Genomic DNA, 20,721 nt, shown 5'->3' with positions numbered 1-20,721 from the left:
CATTTATTGCTTTTCCAAATGAATTACATTTGTTTACAAAGCAAAGCTAATGGATTGAGTAAAGATTTATTCAAAGTAAAGACTGAGTGTATATACATTTTTACTTATAAATAAAGGTGTGAGGAGGCATACCTCTATTAGCCTAAAGGGAAGGAAAGTATAAGTATTAGTATAGCTCCCCTGGATTTAGTTTATAGGTTTGAAATCTGACTATGGAAATATGACTTCTCCATTTTGTCTTTTCAGTTTGAGCCCCTTGAACAACCAGCTTTTTTTAAGAGCCTTTCTGTTGACTGAGCTCCACTGATTGTATGTTCTACTGATATTTCAAAATTTTAACTTCATAGAGAAGACCGAGCCTAGCTGTGGCTTTCAGCTTAATAGACTCAGAGGGCAGTGAGTTGGAGAAGTAATTTGTAGTATGCTGAGTGTATTGAAGGGTATAATTGTGTAACTAAATCACCTGGCAAAACTGAGTAACAGTGGTGTATTGGAAACTATAAACTGCTGAGTTTGAGAGAATTTTCTGTCCAAACGGAGAGTTGGTAAGGTCCGGTTAGGTTAATCTGAATTGTTTGTTTCTCTTCTTCATGTCCTCATAAACTTCCCCAGTGTTCAGTCTCATCTATCACACTCTTTTGTTGTGGAGCTCCTCATGGGAGCCTTCACAGGGCAAGATCAGCTATTCAGTCTGTCTTTAAGCATTAAGTGGAAGAGAGCTGTTAAGGCTGCTCTTCCTACAAAATGATCTGGAACAAAGAGCTAGAACAAAAAAGGGAACAGTACGTGAAGGAAGCAATATGGTTTCCCACGCAGACAAAATTTACGCGAAAGTAAAGGAAGAGGATGTGAAGTAAGCCTCAGTGTTGTACTTAGAGAACTCCTTGCTTTAAGCTTTAGAAAGCAAAGTGTTCTTTGTTTTAGCTTTAGTTCATTAAATCTCACAGGATGCCTAGATCTTTCAGGATTCGTTTAGCTCAGTCTACCAGGTCATCTGCTCCTTGTGCCGGTAAAGAATTGTTCTTATAGCATTGTTTTCTTGAGCATCTTATAATTATTTATTGTAAGGCTGAAGGAGGATCTCTCAATCTACAATGAACATTGAGCCACAGCCTAGAATAAAATCATTCATGCAGTGCTAGGGTAAAAATTATATATGGAAAGATGCCAAAGAATTGATGGTCTGTATTCTCTTTTCAAATCACTTTTCCAGGACCATGAATCCACTGGCACTGGTGGATTCTGGCTTTCATTGTTACATGAGACAGCAGGGCCAGGCCAAAAATGGCTTGATGTGAAGCTCAGTCTGTGACCTTTGGTCTCTGGTCTCTTAGTTTGGAGATTTTCTGAAGGGTCACTTTAATCTGTTTACAATATAAACAAATACCACTTGGAGTTAAACTTTATTTTAAAGAATGTTTTATTGTGTTTCTAGCCATTCAAACCATCTTTCCAGACTTTGTAATGCAGAGATTATATGCATAGGTTCTTCCAGTGTACATATTTACAGTATCAAGATAGACCTCAGGAAGAAATCTGCTAGATACACCAGAACTAATTATTAGAAATTAGTTAAAATAATAGTTACAATTCTGTGACTGAAATCCGAACTACTCATTACTTTGTTGCACTTTTCTGTTGTTTAAGAGTTTATCTAATTCCCTTTATTATTTCATTTCACATGTGCCAAAATGCTGAACACTTAGGATTCTTTATGACTTCTGCATATAGCGATGATATTGGCTAGCTTGTAAATGCTTTTCTGGTGTATTGTCTTTTTGAGATCATACCCTTTCTTTTATGCTTCAATTACATACATGGGGCACCCCATTGCAGTCATTGTGAAAATATGTAACCTTTATGTAAGTTTTAAACCCGGAAGGAACTTACATCAATATATTTTAGTAAGCTTTTTAAAACAAAGGACATAACTTTATCATTGCCTTTTCAAACACCAAAGCAAAAATTAGTGTGCTTCTGAGCAATATCTAGCAGGAACGTTTAGAGACAACTTTCAAGAGCTGTCATGGAAACTCTCTTATCAAACTTTACTATAATTTGCAATTTGAATTTATTTTTGCTTTGAGGAGTAAGTATATATGTAACTGCACTCCACCTGGAAACTTCAAAGCCTGCTTTTATGTGAAGCAGCATGTAAGAGAGGAAACACTGCTCTTTCTGAGTATCTGTTTTATTTGTTCGCTCTTGTTTCTTGTCTCCGTTAATCTGAAGTAAAAGTTCTTACTGACCAAATGTGTCTGTTGCTCTTTGATCATGAAAAAGCATAGTAACTGTAGTAAATAATGTTGAAATAGAATTGAATTTATAGTTAAGTCAATTGTGAGATTTTTTTGAATACCTTTCACTTCACTAGCATCAGTGGTTTTCAGATATTTTTCCTGAACTGTTCAGGTTGTTTTGGGGAACCAAAAAAGCCTCTGTTTGGCAGTTTATGAAACACTGCAGTCCTTTCCATGGGATCCATAGTGTTACAGGACTTTTGACAAGGCTACATTGAATTAACACAGAATCGTAAAGGCTTGCCATAGCTTCTTCAGTCTTTATCTTGTAAGAGTTTTCTGATACCAGAAGGTCCATTCTGCTGCTTTTATTCATGCGGATAATTCCAATGAGACCAAAGGAAATTACATTCTGAATACGTTGAGCGTGATTTAGGTTTCCAAGAAGGCTTGAACAGTCGATGTTTCAAATTATTTGTATTTTGAAAAACAGAAGATTTAACTTGTTCTATCAGGATGCCTAAATCTGTAACTGAATAGAGACAAATTGTAATCACAGGCAAACCCAAAATTCTCCTCTGAATTGTTTGAGTCATCTGAAGGGCAGCTATGAAAAGCCTGAAACGTGTGTCTAGAAAAAAACAATAGGGAAGGCCTGTAGCATTCCAGCTAACTAAATCTTCCAACTCTGAGAATGGAGATCTAATGTATTTTTTTTTTCATTTAGAGTCAGATAATCTCATACTATTTGTATGACTTAAAACGTTATCTAAATGCAATCATGGCTTGTCTAATAGTGACATAGATACTGCTTTTTAGAATGCTACTTAACCTAGCATGTCATACTCCCACACACATTGCTAAATTCATTTTTCCGTATTAGTTGATAATACTCTCTTTCGAGAGGTAGACTCGCCAATACCGTATTCCTATCCTGAGATTATATCTGACATTTTCTTCAGAGGATAATCAAATGTTCTCTGCGTGAATCTACATAGCAGTGTATTCTTTCATTTTTTGAACAGCTTTTCAAGGTTATAAAGAACATTCATGGAAAATTCTCAGGGCAGAAGGAAAACTTATTTTTTAATGGTAAGAAAAAGAAAGTGTGTGGGCATGTTTTTAGCTAGTCTCACTTTATCATTGGAAGTGGAGATTCTGATGTGTATTCTTCTCACCATCAGAATCATAGTCTAATTCTTAAGTTGTCTTGAGAATATTTGTATTTTTGATTTGAACATTTCTTTTGATAAATTCAATCGATGTATTGAAAAACAAACTCAGCAAAATGGAACATAGAATCTTCGTCTAGTATCCTTCCTTAATCAGAACACAGTAGTCATTGAGTCATTTGGGAATGCAATGGTTAATGAAGAGTTAAACATAAATCTCATAAACCTATAACATGCTCATCCAATTCTCACAGTTTCCAGGACAAAAGCTGAATAAAGCCACTCAAATTTATGAAGCAAACCCCTCAACAGATGAGATTATACTATAGTATAATCTGCTGTTATAGCTAGATGAATGACGTGAACGGTTTGATAATGTCTGTGGAAAATAATCCTTTCCTAAACACTACTGAACCTTTCTTTCTGAAGAAAGGTGTGATTGTTATATGCAAGCACAGATTGTCATTCCTAAGTCCTAAACTGTTACTAGTTATCATTAGTACATTCAGGCTGCTAGTAATTATACTAGAGATTTGGTAATTGTTTAATAACTGAGACATTTGTCATGAGAAGACCAAAGTCAGTTTAATCAAAGTCTCCTTTTCAGGTAATAAAGAGAGCCATAAAACCAACTGGTATGATCACTGAATCTTACATATGTTGATGGAAACCTGATTATCTCCAAGTTAATACTCAGCAGTTTCTTGGCTTTAAGGTTACTTGTTAACTTTTTTCCCTTTATCTCCCTTAGTACTTAGCTCTGAGAATTAAATTTAGATTAGACATTCACTGTTCATAGAGATGATAAGCAATTCCTCCAAGTTAGGTCAGACTTCTTTCCTTTCTTCTTTCCTTTTTCTCACATCTACAACTAAATACCTTGGATTCACTGTCAGTAGCTTTCTTAGTTCTCCAGTAAGTAGTTTTGGATTCAACTGAAGCAGCATCTTGCTTTACAAAGCATAGTATAATAACTATTACAGTTTGAGTCCAAAAGGTTAGTTAGATGTGGAGTTGCCATATAGTATCGTGTGAGTAATTGCATGTATTCTGTAAAATTGGAGCATGGTTAGACATTAATAGCTGCCTGTATTCAATAACTGTAGTAGCAGAAATATAATAAAAATAATAATAGTTTACTCTTCATTATAAGAAGTGCACAGACAGTGAACTCAGATGGTCACTGATTTGCTTTGTTCCTTATGTTAACAACTGGGGTAGGTTCAGATGGTTTTGTTTATTGGTTTTTGAAACCTGAGATCTGCCGGAATTCTTAGGTACAACATTTTTCCCGTTCTCGGCCAGTATAATCAAAATATTTTCAAGGGATAATATATACCAAGGTTTTCTGACAGGTACAGAATTGCCTGCACTCCTAGAAGGAACAATTAGACTGCCCGATACTTTTAGTGTTGATATATTTACCATCTGAATTAATCCAAGATTGTGTATAGCCCAATTGCACCTATTTCTGAACAGATCGTATGGTCTCTTCCGGTCCAATCCTTCTATTCTTCTAAACAGAAGTCTCTCATGCTTTTGGGGATAGAAGTTGCATGTATATTCCCATCTGACAACTTCTTCAGCTTTACTAGCATGATTTTTCATCAGCTATGGTTTTTGCAGTATTGTTGCTTGGAAATGATGCTATCTGAGATGGTATAACATTTCTGCTGTCCTTGTTGTTCATTCATGATATAAAATGTCTAGAATTTCCTTAAGGTGGATGAATCAAAACCAGTTTGGGACCCTTGAGCGTTCTACTTATTTCACATGTATTTGTAAGTGGATACTTCAAATCCAGTGATCTGTATTATGTATGTCCTTGTCTTTGCAGAGTTTAATTTAAAAAAAAACCTAACTATACATATCATTCATTTTAGCATATATCTGATGACACTGATTCCAACAATGCTGTCTCTCTTCACAGAAGACATATCATTCATTAGTAAATTCATTATGTTCCCCATCATTCTGAATGGATTATTCTGTAGTGAAATTAATCCCTATCTCAAGTGTTGTCCATCTTTTCCAAAACTATGGGACAGACCCATTGGGGAGTCAAAGAACCAACTAAAGGTTAGCATCAAAGACACACAGGTTAAGATGAATCTGTATTTGGCAGTATGTGAAGGAGAGTTAGGGCTGTGAAAGAGTGAGGAATTTCTGCTACTTTCATTTACAGAGACATGGCATTATTTATTTTGACTATTGAATATAAGTCATTTTGTGTTTGATGTTATCCAGCTTTAGCTTTCAGCCTTTGACTCTTTTAATGCTTTCATCTACTAGACTAATGATGTTGTTTTCAAAAATGTTTCTCAGAAGGATACTTATGCACTGCAACCGTGTCATCTCTTGATTAAGCTGAAAAGATCAAGTCCATATAATCCCTCAGTATCTCTTCAGTTTTCAGGAGTGGGATTTCTTGGCTTGTATACCAGAGAAGTGAGAACAGCATACCAACTGTAATCATGACAAGAAACCCAACTGGCTTTAAGATAGAACTTAAGAGGTTCTAAGAAGCATCCACAAAATTTAATCTCGAAGACTGTGGAGCACTGATTCCCTCCTATTTCCATGCTCCACAGTTCTTCATGTGTGGACACAGGAGGTGGAACCAGTAGTCTAGCCACAGCTGCACAAGTGTAATCTCTCTATTCTTACTTTTCCTTATTACAAGTTTCCGTCTTTTTACAAACAATATTGCTATGTGTATTAATTCTCTTGACTACTGAGTGAAACACTGCAACTGCATGGTTTTTTGATCACCCACTATGATCACAGGGATCTTTTTAAGTCACTTGTTTGGAGGGCAGAGATATGTATCCAGTAAATGTTTGTCTACATTCTTCTCTTAGAAATACAATTTTATATGTAGCTATGACTAAGGATTGTGCCCTGATAACCGAAGGAGTGTCACTGTACCAGCAGTCTGCCTTAATTTTTTATCACTTGCTCTATCTTCTTGTCATTGAAAAACTTTATTAGGATAATTTAATGTTTTCTTCCAGATCAATAGTAAAAAAGTGAAGTAGTTTGGGGCCAAGAATTGATTTCCTGTAGGAAGGAGTCAATATCAGATCAATTGATTTGATTGTAGTTTGGCCTACTGAAATTGTGTCTGATGATCATTGTATCCAAGTTGTTATTACATTTTGAAAACTATCAATAGGTTTCAATCTATTTAACTTATGAAGTGTTAATATTTAGTTTAGTTTAGATTTTATTTATTAACATCACTTTTAGTCAAAGCAAATTACTTCAACAACTCTTGCCTGGACCTCTGTCTGCTAACCTCATCACCTTATCACCAGAAAAGATGACAGTTTAGATAAAGTTACTAATTCTCATCTGTGTCATATGAATGGCTTTGGTATAGTAATCACCCAGGAAACTTTTTTTTATTCTTACACTGTTTGTATGCAACAGGGAATTTAAATTAATGAATAAACTTTTTACTTGTTTTGTGAAACCAGGAAATCAAGGTTCCTCTTTTTTACTTTTGTCCTCTGAATGCCTTCTCCCACAGTCTCCATTCTCAAACAAGTCTTTAATTGTGATCTGAAATAATTAATGGAGCACTGAATACCCAGTTAGTTAAAACACATCTGTGAGGACTGCTAAATGTGTAGCAGAATCAGAGATTACACTATTAACCAGTTCATGGCTTCTCAGTGATTCATTTGTGAAATTCATATTTTCATGTATTACAGTCAGGTATCACGTGTAACTGTTCACCTAACATTTAAGAAAATTGTTTGCCCTACATTTTAAAAGAACTAAATCAGCATTATAAGAGAGAAAATGTGTTTTTAGATCTGCACACAAGTTCTTCAGATTTTACATGCCTTGAAATTCTAAATGTTTCGTTGTTCTCCTTGTATACACGCAGAAGTATAAAAGCATATTTTTACAATATGGTGGGGGGGAATCTTTGCTGAATAAAATGGTTATGGATGATAGAAAATAAACATTAAAGCAACTGAGATCATGTAATTCATGAACTCTGGAGAGCATCATCTGCCAGTGTTGTGACATTTTAATGAATTACTTAAGATAACTGATGCAATTAAAACATTTCAGCTTTATCTTTTCTGTAAGTGTAATCTTAAGATTAAAAATACCTAATGAAATTGGATCATTCTAGATGAAGGACGGGTGTTGGATTATGTCTGTACTTTGAGGTTAAACAGAGACTGAGGTTTCCTCAAAAGATTATAAACATAGGTTTATAAGAACAGGTCTCAATTATATATGTGTATATATATATGTCTTCTAGGCATATTTTTCTGTAGAGGCTAAAAAAGAATCACAGCTTGTATCATATCATGGTTCTGTGTTTTGGCGGTTGGGTGTGGGTAGAGTGCCCATATTTTTGCTGATGTGGATTACGGGACCCAATCTTTACTTGAGGAAATCTTCTAATGCAATCAGTTAGACTCAAAGCCTGGCTTAATTTTTGGCTTTTGTGAAGAAGCAAATACAGTCTGATTTACATAAAATGCTGCAGCCTGTAGAGATGCTGATATGAATGAGGGAGACAAGCTTTTTTTAAACTCTGAAGCTCTGTCTTTTTAGCATTTTTTGATGTATTTCTCATGTTTTAGATGAGAGCGATGAACCCTAAACCTTAGGTGAACCATAACCCTCATCTCAGGCAGGGTCTGAAACTGAACCCACCAGACCATTCCTGGCCTAAAGGAGAAAGCTGTCCTGGGAGCAATCTTGGTGTAGCCCTACATTTCCTTTAGTCAAAGTTTAAGGGGTTACTCTTTTGTATCTTGCACATCTTCTTGCCATAAACCCTATTGATAAGCCTTATCATTTTTGCCTGTAATTAGTGTAAATAGGTGTGTAGGGTGAATAGTCCTCTAGATGAGAAAGCAAACATTTCATTTTTTAAGGCATTTTTTGGTTCATGAAGTTTTGTTTCCAACATCCGTATTGAGTTTTTCTTCAGCAAATCATGCAGAGGTCCTGTTAAAGTACTGAATCCAGGAAAGTGTGACCTCCAAACACAAACATTTCCCAATCAGGCTCTCAGTTCTTTTTGAGCAGAAGGTGTGGGCATGTTTGGTATCTCTGCTCTTATAAATTCTGGCACAGTTTTCTTTTGTCTTATCCATCAAGTGCCTAAGAATGTCATCTCTTGACTTGGTCCTTTCTGTTTTGAGCTGGGAATGATAATATTTAATTCTGGTAAATTCTGGAGAAGAGCATAAGGAAGGTGGGACAGGTTTTGGAGCTGCTAGCCTGTATACTGCCCTTTTCAGAATACAAATACAACACTGCTGATCAACCACTGAGTAGTTTTTCCACACAAGAGGTTATAGACCGCATTTTCACTAATTTTTTTACATAATCATACACAGGTCTGTCTGCTCCACCTCTTCTGGTGGAAGAATGGGATGTGTCAAGCTAACAACAACTTCAGGAGAGCCCCCCCAGGAAAAAATATTTATGCAGACCTAGCTTATTCATTGATCCATGAAGGTAAAATCTTGCAGAGGATGAACAAGATATCTGTTTTTACATTCTTTACCTTGTAGAGTGCACAGAGAAGGGACAAGCTATTTAAACATAGGATTCTTTTGCAGACTGGATCTGGTCTACCTCAAAAACTGCCTGGCTGCACCGCTGAGCCACATCCTTGTGTTTGCTCTTTCGACAGGATTCAGACCTGGCTCTTGGTTGATGAGCTCCATAGGTCACAGGTAAATTCACAGAGGAGTTTATTCCCACAGTTTGCAGTTTCCACCTCAGCATCCTTCACTGCAGAAACTCTGTCCCTGGGCAGAACCCTTGGAGCCATTTCTGCGGTGTCCTATGCATGACAGGTGCATGGGCAGGGTGGCCTATCCTGCTTGGATATTGTGGATGTCATGGTTGGCGATAGGAGGGAACTTTCATGGCCAGCCAGTTTTTAGGTAGATATTCATACGGGGGTGGTCTTCCATGATTCTTCTGGTCCACCCTCCTCTCTCAAAACTCCCTCAGTGGACCTGAAACAGGGCCTTTGCTGATGCACCACAGGCAGTGGCTTTTATCATCTGGCCTGTGTTCTTGGATGATTCTGCAGAAGAACTGATTGTCTTTCTTTGTGGAGCTGCCTTCTGAAAACCCATGTTTTCGCAGACCCCCAGCTCCGGGGTTTTGTGAGTGTTTTCCTGCAGTTTGCAAGAGAGCATGACATGGAGTGCTTTTTGATCTCCTGTTAGGTGTCCTGCTGTCCTCTGTGGGCTTAGTGGAAAAAGCCTATTTAAAAAGGTTTTTGGGGAAATAGAGGATGAAACTAGTTTGGAGTTGGTGAAAACATCAGACCAGAGAAGGGGCTTTCCAGGGAGCAGCTGGAGGATGTTTCGAGTATAGAGAGCCATTTGAAAATTGTGAAGGCAATACTGCAAGGTGTTTTTCGAGTAGGGTGGCTGACAAACTGCCCAGAGTAAACCTCCTCTTGCTCCAGTACTTGCTTGCTGTGCTCTACAACATCAGCGAAAATGCAAAGACCAGCAGGATGGATGCCAGCAACCTTGCCATTGTCTTGCAGTATTGCAAGGCTTTTTTCCGACCTTAGCTGTTACTGCTGAATGGGAAAATTGCCCTCCGTTTTGTTCAGCTCCTGCTCCCTTCCCCTGCCCTGGAACAGTGCAATTCTAGACCATAGTTAGCAAATAGGTGAAGAGCAGAGGTGTACAGATGTTTACCATCTGGATGAATGTTGTTTTGTGAGTGTTGTCCTTTTGAACTTCTGGAAAGCATTCCAGTAGAAAAACACTGCCATACTGTATTGAACCCTCTACGTCTCTCTGCATTTCCACAGATGTCTTCTAATATCCAGTTAAAGAATCTGAACCAGCAGCCCAGGCCTGTGACAATCATCAGTTCGTCTTCCTACCGATGAAGTTGTCTGTATGCTCAGGGGACTTCTCAGATGAGGGACTGAAAGGCAAGGCAGTGTCCTCCGCAAATACTGCTGTGCTGTTGTCTATCAGGAACTCCATCAACACTGTCACTTGCACACAGAAAACAATTAATTTCAATCTGAGGGGCTGAAAAGGTGTTGAGCAGCCTTTCCTACTGCTGATGGACATTACTGTGCTGACAGCTGTAGCTCTGTAGCTCAGCCTGATCTTGCCTGACACAGTTTTGCTGAGCTTTTACAAGGGCAGGGGGATCCGTGGGGATGGCCCTGAGCTGCCCCAAAGGGAGTAGCTAGGGGGTGAATTCAGCAGACCTTGTTGAAAGTGTCTCCTTTTGCACTGCCAGCGGAAGCATGTTGTCCGTATCTGGGCTCAGCATGTTGGGCTCAGCATAGATCGCAAGATTGTTGGCATCCATCCTGCTGGTCTTTACATTTTCACTGATATGGTAGAGCACAGCAAGCAAGCGCTGGAGCAAGAGGAGGTTTGCTCTGGGCAGTTTGTCAGCCACCCTACAGGAAAACAAACAAAATGTAACATTAATGCAGGGTGCAGAGGCTGCTTCCTATTCCTTGAGCAAGGAATATAAGAAATGACTCTTGTGTTTTGCAGAGGAATCTGAAATACCCTGAGGAAGTGTTATTGGAAGAGAAGTGCTTCTCTGTGCAACTTTCCCTTGAAACCAACCTCCACAGGAGCAGTAGCAAGCTGATAACAGGTTTTTACATGAGACTCCCAATTTCCAGAGCAGTCACCAGCCTCTCCCAGCCCCTCCGGAAAGGTGGCACTGGTTACAAAACGTACTCTTTCAGTTCATCAGTTTTCTCCTACTGGCTTGGCTTCTCCAGCGCTGGCATCCACTCGTCATAGAGGCTGCCTGAGAGGTGTTTGGAGGGGATATTTCGGAAGAAGACCTGCAAGGCCAAGGCACTTAGATGAAGCTATGGACACTACCAGTGAGCAGAGAGGGAGCATCCCCATGACTTGGGCTTGGAGGAGGCAAATTGTTTTGAGTTAGCTGCTCTCAAAGGTGCTCCTGACCACTGACAGTGCAGTGGGCTGTGTGAGCACACATGAAATGCACTGGTGTTTGTGCAGGAAAAGGACCCAGCTCATACCAGTCTTTGGTCCACCCCTCAATCTCAGTTTTCCTCAGTGAGGACGATGCTCTGGAGGAGGCAGAGGAAGTGAGTTTCCCATGGGCATGCAAGGAATCAGTGGCAGAACTAGTGGAACTGAAAATCCAATGGAGAAGAATAATGCCAAACTGTGCTAAGCCTAAAACATTGAATTTTGCTTCAGTGTGGTTTTAGCCTTGAGTCTCACCTAGGTCAGTCAATGGACTGAAGTGGGCCCATGCACATTAGACATGAGTTCTCAGAGGTAAAAGTCAGGAATTCACCTTCAGCACCACTGCCAAGAGGTGCACCGGTTTTCCATCCAGATCAGTGTTCTCACCCTTGTTTAGGACCACCTTCAACTCCTTGCAGGCCTTCTCCTTGGCTGCTTTTCTGAAGATCCCCTCAGTGGAAGGTCCTTTCCAATCAATACAGGCAGGAGATCCTACAGGGAGAAACAGACAGTTTTTGACTTGGTGGTGCACTGTGCTTTATTTGGGTTAGTATCTTGTTCTCATTTCATGTAGATTACACTGGTAGTAACCTGATATTCCCCAATCCACCCTCTTTCTGGAAAGGGGAGCTGCAGTGATGGCAATGGAGTTATCACTGCTTTCTTCCAGAAGAAAACGAGGGACAGATCAAGCCACCAGGTTCAAATTCCTTCCTTCCCAAGCCAGGCTGAATGTCCAGCAGAGATGGAGAGCTTGGAAGACAAAAAAGCCTCTCTGCTGGAAAAGCCAGCTCTGGGGGGGAAACTGTAACAAGTGCAATTTTCACCTGAAGTGCAATTTTCACCTGAAGATAGTGTTCAAGTGTTTTTCAATGTCAATCCATGGCTGAACCTTTGTTTCAGGGAAATACAGAAACCCCTGGATGTTTATGCTGTGGAAAGATTCCTTCAAATGATTTCTGTCAGACTGCAAATGTCCACTCTTGGCTTCTCTAGTCTCACTAATTGGCTTCTCCTAATCCTGCTCCGGGGTTGTCTCCACTCCGAAGGTCCTTCCTGTGGATGTTGTGTGGGCTGGCCCAAACCCACAGACCTGACCCCCTTTCCATCTGGGATGGGACCTGGCCTTCAGGCCTTTTGTGTCAGCAATATGCTTAAAGGGGAAACACCAAATTCAGCTCTCTCCTAAGAGCCCCATCACAAGTGCTCGGGATGCTGCCTTGCACAAGAAGCCAGAAGCAGGATACCTCCAGCGCCAGGCTTACTTACTGGCTGGGGCAAGGTATCATCTTCCGCACAGATAACTGCCAGAGGCTGTCCAAACAGAGTGACCTTGGGGCTAGAGTCAAACTGCCCTGAGGAGTCCCTGTTGGTAGTGGTTCCTCTCAGAGCAAGTGGCCATGGTATCACTGTCCTTTCCTTTGCTCCATCTACTACAAGCAAAAGCAAAGCAAAAATCAGTGTAGAAAATGAGAGCGCAACGGTGCCTTTTGTCTGTGCAGTGCCATGTGATGCAGGGTCTATGCCAGATTGTCCACAGGTGCAAAGGTTTTGCATGGGGAGAGGAAACAAGCAGTATGTCAGAAGGTAGCTGCTCAGTTTCTTTTTCAGACTTAACGGCCAAGTCCCTCTTCCATGCTGAATGTGTCCAACTGGGGGCATTTCTTGGCATCAGCCTGCAAGACACAGGTTACGATTACAGAGCCACCCCTCAGCAGTCGGGGCTACGAGGGAGTTGCTCCAGTAATGCAGAGATCTGTGAGAGGCTCCTGGGAAAAACAGAGGTTGCCCAAGCCCTGCGGAGGAGACACTGAGGTACAGGAACAACACTGCCACTCTGCGACGGGGATTGTGGCAAAGATCCCTGCTGCAGCCAGTGCCCCAAACTGGCCCTGCAGGCCACAGCCCCCATGCAGTTTGACTGCTGTTTTGATCCCAGGAAGCCACAGTGCAGAACAAGTGGTCTGCATGTGGCAGTGAGGGACAGTCTGCCCTGCTGTGCTCTCCCTGGCATGGGAGCTTTCCTCCCTTTGCGTGCCCTGGGGAGCCATCCCACTATACCTCCTGTCCACAGCCACCATAAGCCAGGGAAAGGGAGCCCCTGCTTACCCCTGCTAAAATCAGTGTCTCCGTGGTGATGGCAGTCAACAACACTGCCTAGGCAAGAGAGCAAAGAGCCCCCATGAGAAACTCATTGGAGGGTTGGTTTTGGGAAGCCCACTCAGGGCAGAGTGGGACCATGGAAGCACTTACGGGACCATAGAAGCTGACCACCTTGGTGAGGAGCCACAGGGAGGGCAGTTGGGTGACTCTAGCTCCCAGGGCTCCTGTGCTCTACCTGTGCACAGGGAAGGGTGCAGGGAGAGCTCTTCACCCTCAGCCCTCGCTGCCCTCTGTCCTGCCAGCCAGCCCAGCACGGCTGAGGGACCCCGACTCCGGAGAGCCTCCAGCAGCGCTGGCTGGGAGCACAAGCTCTGTAACACCCTTGATCCTGCTGTCTACATGCCTCCTCCTCATGGGGACAGACAGCAGTGGCTCAGGGTCCCTGTATCAGCAAGCAAGAAGCTGTGGTGACAGCGCACGGGGTCAGTGCTCATTCACAACTACAAAACTAAGGAACTTGCACCGCTGTGCCCAGGAGCTGCACTCAGCAGCGGGGACACCTTTCCCCCACCTTTATTTCAGCATTTCTGTGTGCAGCACCATCGGGAGCACTCCCCTGCCCTCAACCTTGAGGCAGCGGGTTGAATTCCCCAGCAGGGCTTACCAGAGGATGGCATCCAGCCAGAGCTGCTTCACCTCCTGCAACTGGCAGCGAAAAGGGGAAACAGACTCAGCCCACGCCGCTCCTCCTCCTTGGGTCAGACAGAGCACCAAACCGATCTCGCCCATTTGAGGGGAGTCCCAAGGACAGGTCCAAGCCTTGTGGGGCAGAACAGAGACTCATGTGGGCCTGGGACGTGTCTCACAGACTAACCTGAAAGTGACCGTGCAGAGCATTGTCCTACATGCAGAGCTGCCCATGTGCTTAGGTGCCTGCTCAGCCGAGGGGCTGTAAGGCAAGGCCATGTCCTCCCCGAATACTGCTGCGCAGTTCTCGATGGGGAACTCCACAAGCACCGTCACCTGCACAGAGAAAACGAAGGATGTCAGTGCACAGGGCTGAAAACGTGCTCAACAGTCTTTCCTGCTACTAAGTGCCATTTCTGTACCAAAAGCTGTAGCTCTGTGGCTGCAGCTCCATTAAGAGATTTGTCTGTCACATTGCAGATAGCCCAGCTGAGGGGTGCCCCCAGTGCACCCAGGTGCTGCTTCGTTTAACTTTTGCCATGGCTGTGGGATCTGTGGAGATGGCTCGGCTGAGCCCCGAAGGGGATCACTAGCTGGCTGGTGAGTTCAACAGATCTTGTCACTGATCTTTCTGCACTTCCAGCAGGAGCATGCTGTCCATGCCTCGACTCAGCATGTTCAGGCGCAACGCAGATCGCTAGGTTGCAGGTGTCCATCCTGCTGGTCTCTACATTTTGGCTGATGTGGTGGAGCACAGTGAGCAAGGGTTTGAGCAGGAGGAGATTTGGCCTGGGCAGTTTGTCTGCCGCCCTACGTGAACATGAAATGCCCTATGAATTCAGGGTGCAGTGGCTGCTGCTTCTGTGAGCACATCTCAAGTGAACTCCCACAAATGGCACTTCATTCAAAGAGAGGAATGCTGATACTTCCTTCCTTTACTTTACACGTCCTGTTGAGAAACCCCCGATGGCAGCTGGGCATATGGTTAAGTACAAGATGGTGAATGAGAAAATCTTGACTTGAAAGGTGGATGTTTCAGCACGGTCCGTGTTTTTCGGTAGATGGACAGTGTGAATAAAGGCAAAACTGTCAAGAGATGTCCCAGGAGGCTTTGCAAAGTCCCCTGAAAGCCTGTGGCTGTGTTGTGTAATATCAGCACTAGCAAGCTGATAGAAATGACAGGTTTTTCCGTAGACTCCACATTGGCAGAGAAGGCCCCAGCCTTTCCCAGCCACTCCGTAACAGTGGGACTGGCTACACACTTACTCTTTCAATTCTTCAATCTTTTCCTCCCTGATCAGCTTCTCCAGAGCCAGCATCCACTTCTCATACAGGGCTGTCGAGAGGAGTCTTGGGGATATTTCAGAGGAAGTCCTGGAAGGCTGAGATATGGAGATGAGGCTTTAGACGTCAGCCATGAGGCCAGAGGGAGCATCTACCAGCACTTGAGTTCCTGAGGAGGCAGATTGCTTTGAGCTACCTGCTCTCAAAGGTGCTCATGGCCACCGACAGAGCAGTGGGCTGCACGAGTACTGCCCCGCTTGGACACACTTGTAAATGTGCAATAACAGGCCCTAGTGCCTGTCAGTCTTTAGCCCACTCAGAAATCTGTCTTCTTCCCTGAGGAGGATGCTGGAGAGGAGGAGAAGGAGGTGACTTTCCCTGGGCATGCAGGAAATCAGTGGCAGAAGAAGGGAAACTGACAATCAGATGGACAACACAAATGCCAAACTTTCCTCAGCGTGAAAAAATGTCGTTGGGCTTCACTATGGTTTCAGCTTTGAGTTCCCCATGGGCCCATCTAGGCACTTGAATGGGCCCATGCAGGTTGGCAATGTACTCAGAGCTGCAAATCAGAAGAAACTCACCTTTAAGACTACTGCCAAGAGGTGCATGGGTTTGCTTTTAAAGTCAATTGCCCCTACTTTGTTGAGTTCCTCCTTCAAGTTCCTGCATGCCTTCTCACTGGTAGCTTTCCGGAATATCCCCTCCATGGCATGTCCTTCCCTATACAGTATGGCCAGGAGGTCCTGCAGGAAAAAGCAAATGGAGTGGCAGAAGAGTGTCTCGGGTGCAGAAAGACTGTTAAGCAGGATAGCATTTGGAGACAGAAGCAAGTTTTTGCCTGGGAAGTGCACTCTGCTTTGCTTGGGTTCGGATCTTGTTCTTATTGCAGGTAGATGACACTGGGAAGAACCTGTCTGTCCCCCAAGGTACCCTCTTGAGTGATTTTTGCAGGGAACTGCAGAAATCCCTGGCTGTTTCCACTGCTGAGGGCTTCCTTTCAGTGACTTTTTCAAGGCTGCCAAACATGCCCACTCCCACTACGGAGATCTGCTTCTCCTCTTCCTGCTCCGGGGTTGTCTCCACTCCAGAACTACTTCCCGTGGCAGCTGTGTGGGCTGCACAGACCCGCAGACCTGATGCCTTTGACGTGTATGATGGGATCTGAAGTTCAGGCCTTGCTGGTGAGAAGTCAGTGTGGTGGGCAAACCCCCAAACCCTCTGTCGGCTGAGAGCCACAGCCCAAGTGCTGGGGATGCTAGCTCGTGGAAGAAGCCATCAGCAAGATAGCTGCCTGGCCAGGGTAGCTTACCTGCACTGGCTGGGGAAGGGTCTTCTCTTTGGCAGAAAGGGTTGCCAGAGGCTGGCCAAAGAGGCCTTTTGAGACCAGAGTCCAGCTGCCCTGGGCAGTCCCCTTTGGCTGAGGTGTGCCCTCGAGCAAATGGCCAGGTCATGAACCTTTCTTAGTCCCGTCTGTTACAAGCAAGATGAAAGCAAAAGTCATGAGGGGCAGGAGGGGCTCGTGCGTTTCAGCTGCTGTCGAGCACTATGTGAGAAGGCAGCTCCTCAGCTTCTTCCAAGCCACCAGTCAAGTAGCAAAGTCCGTTTTCAGCAGCTGATGGCACCAAGACAGGGCATTGCTTGATGCCACCTGCAAGAAACAGGTTCAGGTTACGGAGCCGTCCCACAGCAGAAAGGGCTGCCAGTGAGTTGCTGGAGTCATGCAGAAAAGTGTGAGTGGCTCCAGGGAAAAGCTGAGCTTGTCAAACGCCTGCAGAGAAGATGCTTAGCTCTGGAAATGGCCCTGCCGCTCTGCCCGACAGGGCAGCTAGTGGCAAAGGCTGCTGCTGCAGCCGGCCACCCCGACCCGTGCGGGTTTCGGGGCTGGTGGGTGCCCAGCAGGCACAGCCCTGTGCAAGGCACCCGCCCCAATGCCGCCCGGGGGCACAGGACGCCCTCCCAGGTGCGCTGCCCCGGCACGGGACAGCTCCTCCGAGGCGGCCCCATGCAGCAGCGGCGGGTGTCTGCAGGGCTTGGGGCCCTGCCACATCCCCTCCCGAAACCCTGATGCCTCCCGCCAGGACCCAGCAAGGGCCGGGGCAGAGGCAGCCCCTGCTCACCTCCGCCAAAATCCAGGCCTCGATGGTCCAGGCGGTCAGCGACGCCGACTGGGCAAGAGAGCAGAGAGGCCCCGTGAGCAGCTGCTCGCGGGTGCTGCTCCCCAAAGCCCTGCGGCGCTCGCGGCGCAGCGGGAACCCCCGGCACACTTACGGGACCCTCGAAGCCGACAGTTGTGACGAGGCGCCGAAGGGAGGTGAGTCGGGTGACCCGGGTCTCCTGGGCTCCTCCGGTTGGCCTGGGCACAGGGCAGGGACGAAGGCAGAGCTCGGTCACAGCCAGCCCTTCTGCTGGCTCCCCCGACACCAGCCCCACGCCCCCACGCCACCCTGGCACAGGAGACCTTCCCACAGCGCTGGCTGGCAGCACCGCTCTGCAGCGCCCGACCCTGCCGCCTCCGGGCCTCTTCCGTGGCGAAACGGGCAGCGGCAGCTCAGGCTCCCCCGTCCAAGCACGCAAGGAGCTGCAGTGCCGGCTCCAGGGCGCTGGTGGCCGTTGGCCGCCCCCGGGCGAAGCAGCTGCTGCCGCTCGGCGCAAGAGCTGCCCTGCGCAGGGGTGTCCCTTCCCTCCCTTTCCCCCACCTCCAGTGCTGCTCTGCTGCGGGCAGCTGCCCCGGCAGCTCTCCACCGCCTGCAGCCTTGACGCCGCCGCAGGCAGGCTGAGCTCCCCGGCAGGGCTCACCTGAGCATGGTGCTCAGCCAGCGCTCCTGCAGCTCCCGCGACCTGCAGCGAGAAGCAGAAGCAGCCTCAGAGCCCGCTGCTCCTCCTGCTGCGGAGAGGCACAGGCCCCGCACACCTCTCTCCCGCTGGGCACCGCTCCACACCGCCAGGCACCGGAGCCCCCGCTCGGTGTCCCCCCGCAGCGTCGCTGGGCTGAGCAGAGCTGCAGGGACGTGGCGGTGGCACGTGGCTTGTGCACGCCTGGGGGTGCGTCTGAAGCCCAAGCGGGGCCGCTGCTTTCTCTGCCCGCAGCCTGAGCTGAGCCCCAGCAAGCCCAGAGAGGACAGTAGGCGAGCACGGTGCCCTGCACCCCCCCAGCCCTGCACGTGTCCCCAACACTCACCGGAAGGTGACCACGCAGAGGCCAGCGGGCCACACGAGGACAAGGCTGTTGGTGCATTTCAGGCCGAAAACCTCCTCCTCATCTTCCCGCCCGGACGCCGCCTCGTCCTTCCCGCACAGCACCCAGAGCTCCCTGAGAGGCACCCGGTGCTTGAGCAGGAAGGTGGAGCCACATCTGCCGGGACAAAGAGCAGGGAGCGCCTTGGAGGCTGCGTGGTGGGGGCAGCCCCAGCAGGCCTCCCGGGGAGAGCCACGTCCTGGGCGCAGAGCCTTGTGGCAGCCAGCGCGGGGCTCGGGTGGCAGAAAGCAGCCTCCCTCACCGCAGGCACACAGGGCACTTCAGACAAGGCGCTGCTGCAAAGTGTTGCGGGCAGGCGCTTTTTCAGGGGCTGCCAAAGACGGTGGCAACATGCGGAGCCTGCCCCTTTCCTCTCACATCTCCGCGCGTTAAAGGAAAGGGTGTCCCTCCCCACAGCGCAGGTGCACCCACGCAGGGGACTGCAGGTGCTTTGGACCACAAGTCGTTGTCGGGAGCAAAGGGCATCCAGCCCGGGCGAGGCAGTGAGCAGAGGAGGAAGGGCTCCTTCCAGGCGACTGGGTGCTGGAGGCTTTGACCAGCAGTGTTTGGCAGTATTGCTATTGGTGGTGGAGGGATGCTGCTGAGAGAGAAAGCAGTGGAAAGAGCAGCGCCAAGGAGGCACTTTGTGCTCCGGCGGGAGCAGCTCCGGGGAGCAGCGGTGCCCGGGGACGGGTGGCAGGGGCGGTGGCGGGGGGGAAGGACGGCTGTGGCTGCTCTTCTTACCTGAACCTGGCAACGGCGAGGGTGTTGGGGAAGAGCAGCAGGTGCCTGTCCCTCGTCCGCTGGTGCCGGGTCACCTGCACACGGTCGCTGAGGAGCAGCTGGGGGCTCCTGTGCGACATGAAGGCGCCGAGCGGCACCGGGGGCTAGGAGGCTCCCCTGGCCATGAGCCCGAGGCCAGCCTGAGGTGCCATGCGGCCAGGGGCCCCAGGCCATGCCTGCCTGCCAGCAGCAGGAGCGGAAGCGCCCCGGTTGCTGCTGCAGTTGGCCTGGCCCATGGCGCTGCGACTAGGCAGAGGGCTGTGGTGTGTCCGTGCCCTGCGGTGGGCAGTGCCGCTGGGCTCGGAGCCTGCGTCTCCTGCTGCTGTGCACCGGCACAGTGCCGCACTGGGTTGCAGGCAGGCATTGTTGGCTGTGGCCACCTGGGTGTCACCACAGCATGTTGTGATGTGCCCGCTGGGCCATGGGGCAGTGCTGGGGCATGGGCTGGGGGGCTGCGGGTGCAAAGGGGAGTCTGCCCAGCACCCCAGCATCTCCAGTGCCACGGGATTGTCCTGTCTGCAGTGTGGGAACGCAGCTGGTGGGGATGGGCACTGCTGCTGGCTGTTGCGATGCCTCCTTTGCTCTTTGGGTTTGGGCCGCATGTGTCCAGCACTGGCTCCTGCCTCCTGCCAGGGAGAGGGTCTAAGGGATGTGCTCAGAGCCAAGGAGCTGCCTTTGCGTGTGCGAGTGGTGTCTCCCGGGGGGAGGCGCATGCTGCCTGGGAGAAGGGAGCACATGTGCTTGGTGTTGGAGGAGCTGCCGGCTTCAGCAGCTGGCTCTGTGTCGGTGGAAAGCCCCAATGCACAATCCTCCCCACACGGCTGCAACATGGCCTGTTGCTGCTGGAACAGGAGGGCCTGCAGCTTTGGAGGAGGCAAGCAGGAGGGCCTGTGCCCACTGGAGATCTCAGCAGGGCCCAGACGGTGCCCAAAATCCTGACTTTCACGCTTTCTCTGCACTTGGTCACAGTAGTGGTCAGCCTGAGATTAGGGCGACTTTCCCTCCAGGTGCCAAAATGTGGCCTCACCATGTGAAGTTGGAATCATGGCCCCAGCCACAGTCAGAGGAGAGTTTAGGGCAGGATTCAGTTGCCTAAGCACCAGGACCGGCATCCACTGGTGATGCCTTTGGAAATTCCTGTCGGTGCCCTGGGACGCGCAAACGCTGGTAGACATGGTCTTTCAGGCAGCTGAATCCCACCTTGACTCAGGTGCATCCCA

At 47.2% G+C, this 20,721-nt stretch overlaps 1 pseudogene; it reads right to left on the bottom strand.

Annotated features, from left to right (window-relative positions):
• Window positions 1–8,989: 8,989 nt before the first annotated feature.
• Window positions 8,990–19,581, bottom strand: LOC112984611 (T-cell activation Rho GTPase-activating protein-like; annotated as a pseudogene).
• Between the last annotated feature and the right edge of the window lie 1,140 nt (window positions 19,582–20,721).

This window comes from Dromaius novaehollandiae, chromosome 3, assembly GCF_036370855.1.
Source record: "Dromaius novaehollandiae isolate bDroNov1 chromosome 3, bDroNov1.hap1, whole genome shotgun sequence".
Classification (NCBI taxonomy): domain Eukaryota; kingdom Metazoa; phylum Chordata; class Aves; order Casuariiformes; family Dromaiidae; genus Dromaius; species Dromaius novaehollandiae.
Note: the sequence above shows the minus strand (reverse complement) of the source record. Positions and strands in the feature narration are given on the sequence as shown.